Source organism: Pinus tabuliformis, chromosome 7 (genome assembly GCF_031772625.1).
Source record: "Pinus tabuliformis cultivar Carrire ecotype Pingquan chromosome 7, CPIR1, whole genome shotgun sequence".
Taxonomy (NCBI): domain Eukaryota; kingdom Viridiplantae; phylum Streptophyta; class Pinopsida; order Pinales; family Pinaceae; genus Pinus; species Pinus tabuliformis.
The window spans coordinates 2,005,120,292-2,005,124,011 of NC_142293.1; the positions used below are offsets into that span (position 1 = coordinate 2,005,120,292).

The 3,720-nt window shown below is 34.5% G+C and overlaps 1 pseudogene; it reads right to left on the bottom strand.

Annotated features, from left to right (window-relative positions):
- Nucleotides 1–556: 556 nt before the first annotated feature.
- LOC149256522 (transcription factor MYB1 pseudogene) lies at nt 557–2,173 on the bottom strand (annotated as a pseudogene).
- Between the last annotated feature and the right edge of the window lie 1,547 nt (nt 2,174–3,720).

A 3,720-nucleotide genomic window follows, 5' to 3' on the forward strand; every position in this document is an offset into this window, starting at 1 on the left:
ATAATATAATATTAAACGCCATACAACACGTCAATGATATTCTCATTGCTTTTCATATTGCCCATTAAAAAACTTTATTATTCCCATCCAACAAAGCAAGACTTTGAACTAATTATTAAATTAATAAATATTCCAAAATATTTTTAGCACAGAAATTAGGCTTCTCATTGACATTTGCGCCTATTCATCATAGAAGATTCCTTGAAACCGTTGGCTAAATCACGCTAGACACAAACACGTTTTATTGGTTCACACATTTCTCATCTAATCATACATATTTTCTACATCCGTTGTCACTTTCATGCCACATTTTCTACATCCGTTGTCACGTTTTATTGGTTCACACATTTCTCGTCTAATCATACATATTACGCCACACAAGAAATCCTGTGCGGGATAAAACTTCAAAGTTCCTTTACATTGAAAACCAAAAGTGAACGCAGAGGCCAAACTTCTTGATATCAACAACAATGTCTCTGCCAGAGCCATTGGGTCTCTAATAAACTAAATTCTAATCTAATCACACTGTCCAAACCTAAACTCTACCTGCTATGATCTATGAAAGAACAAAGGACGGCTCGCCCAAATCCAAGAAGCTATCTAAATATGAGAAACTGAAATCCTTGGAATGTGAGAATTCCTGGTCAAATAAATTACAAGAAGAACGATTTTTTTTTAAGATTATCCCTCTGCTGAGGGAAGGAGAGGTAGTGTTGTGATGATCGTCTGTTGCATTGCTAGTGCGTATAATGCTCCTTTCTTGAAGCCCATAAACCGCTTCCAATCGATCGTACTGATAATCTCCCATACAATTGTCCAACAATAATTGGCACCATGATTTGGAGGTATCTACTTCCATAGCATGAACAACTGTTGCTTTCCTGCCTTCTTCTTGATTAATACTGTCATGGGTATCCGGAACATTATCATAATTATAACTATCAAGATTGCATACGTCTGCTACTACCTTTTCGCTGTATCTCACTGGTGTTGTGTTTACTGGTGTGTTCTGAAAGGTATAAATATCTTTATCTACGACTCCTCCCTCACCATAATTAGAGTAAGAATCCGTGTGCCTTCGCTTGAAATGATTTTGAAATTTGGTCTCCAAATCATGCAGTCGTACCTTCTTGCTCATGTGGGTGTTCCAATAATTCTTTATTTCATTACCTGTTCTACCAGGAAGTCGCCCAGCTATCAATGCCCAACTGTAGAGTACACATTACCATGACATATTAATGGTCCTCTGCTTAACTCTATATATCACCTTCCAAATTTGAAGAAAAGAAATCATTATACTAGTTCTCGATTGAGTGTTTATTCATCTTCCGAAAATAACTAACTTGACCATGGGTAGTAAATATAAATACATTTAGATTAGATTTAAGTAAATCCGTAGTAAATATACTTACAGTTAAATTTAAGGAAGTAGAAAATCCGTAGTAAATATACTTACAGTCAAATTTAAACATATAAAAAATCCAACAATAAGCATATACAACCCACCCATTTACTGGTTAGTTATTGGTTACAGTATGCATCTAATAAACATTGCGTCGTCATATTCTAGGATTTTGAATCGCATACCGATTACCAAGTAGACGATGTAATCTGATTAATAGATCTTCTTCTTCGGGAGATATATTTCCACGGTTAATTTCTGGACGAAGATAGTTCAACCAATGCAGTCTACAACTTTTTCCACATCGCTTAAGACCTGTAAAACAAACATCTTCAGCTCAAACTCAGTCTATTATTAGTTTAGAAGCTTACGTTTCCGAAGAAAATCTAAAAGATGTTTTTCACATCTTTTTATCATATTTCTTGAATTAACATTAACTTAAGTTAGATTTGCAGATTCTGTAAATATTTTAAAATTAGTTTAACGGGCTAGAATTATGAAATACTATTGAAATCAACATTCCACACACAGTTAACCCTACTGCATCTCATAAGCCTAAGAGATATGGATTATTCATAGTCATTCCACTCTTGGAAATAGGGAAAATGGGTCACCTGTTTTAATGGGAATAGATCTCCATTGACCAGCTCCATGACTTTTAATGTATTCACTCAAAATCCTGTCCTCGCTAGCAGTCCAAGCCCCGCGATTGAGGCCTTTCTCCTGTTTTGAACATCTCCAACTACAACAAGAAGTAGGAGATCTACCCATGGTCTGTGACCTGATCGATCCAACAAACACAAAACAAACAGCTTAAATGCAATTCTATCTCTCAGCGACCACCTTGCAGACTCATAATAAGATGAGAATATATATAAAGAGAGAGGCCGACTACAGCCCGATGGGAATTTTATTAAAAAATTGGAACAACGTGGGCCTCGTGATCGTATCAGAGAATCCAGACGCAACTACTAAACCCTGGCTATTTACCTGACCGCGGTGACAGATCAAAGGACGACCAAATGTGTCGACTGTATGTTTCCATGTTAGCAAGTTGATAAATCTTCAACGTTAACGATATGTTGGATTTATGTCCACATTCAAGTGATTGGATTTTTTTTATCTTTCTTCGAGTAACTGTCCTTTTCACCTTCATACTTGTATATAAATTGGATTATATCTGTATGATAAAGGGGAGGGATCGATTCTGAACTAGAATGAGTTGTAGAGTACAAGTATAATTCTAGTTAAACAGAATGTATTAAACCAAAAAAAACCTGACCAATAACGTTGTAATCAAGAATGAGAATACTCTCCGAGACCAAACATTGTGATGTCTACATCTTTAGGTGACCTTTAAGTGATTTGAATTTTATAAAACACTAAATATCCCAATGATGACTTAGGTCTCTTGAGTATTACCCTCATCAAATATGTCAGCCACTTTTTCCGTAGCATATAAGGCTAATCGTGAAGACATCTCATAATGATCAACACTGCCGAGTTCTTGTACTAAGATGACAAAAGATGGATAGGTTATGAGAAAGTATTGTGGAAACGGGGTTTTCATTGTATACTAGAAAACAAATGCTAAATGAGCTGAAGCAACTACAAAAACTTATTCCATTACTTTAGAGTATCATATTTACATGATAAATAACTACAATATTTACAATATTTTCTAAATCCCTTATAATAACATAACATAATTGATCTGTGAACTTAGATTAGGATTAACAAAAACATATTGAATTTCTAAGATTAATAAAAGAAAATATATTTGATTTGTGAACTTAAACTAGGATTAACAAAAAAATACAACATAATGTTGAATTTCTAAGATTAATAAAAAAATACAGGATAATGTGGAAATTTTAATATTAACCTAAAAAACAATACAAGACAATGTCAAACTTCTAGGATTAACAAAAAAAAATCCAACATAACGTCGAACTTCTGAGATAGATAAACCATGTAGCATGATTTTCATGGCATGGTTATTTACAGCCTAGTTTCTATGACAACGTTGGGAAAAGGTGATGGGAATAGTTCTTATGGTAGGGATGACTGTTTTGGATTCACCGATTCCTTGTTATAAAGCGGCATATTAAAAAATTACCTAAAAGCAAGGAGAAAATAAGATTAGAAAATTCAAATGGCCTCGTAACGAACAACACTCCAGGGGGAACACAATTTACTTGGGGCTATGTATGGTGGTGATATGATAAAATGTCCCATTACATCCTACCTCAATTTCAGAGATGATAGGTTGAAAGAAATTGCACAACATATGTAGAAAGAAGAGGAGCAAGGTTACA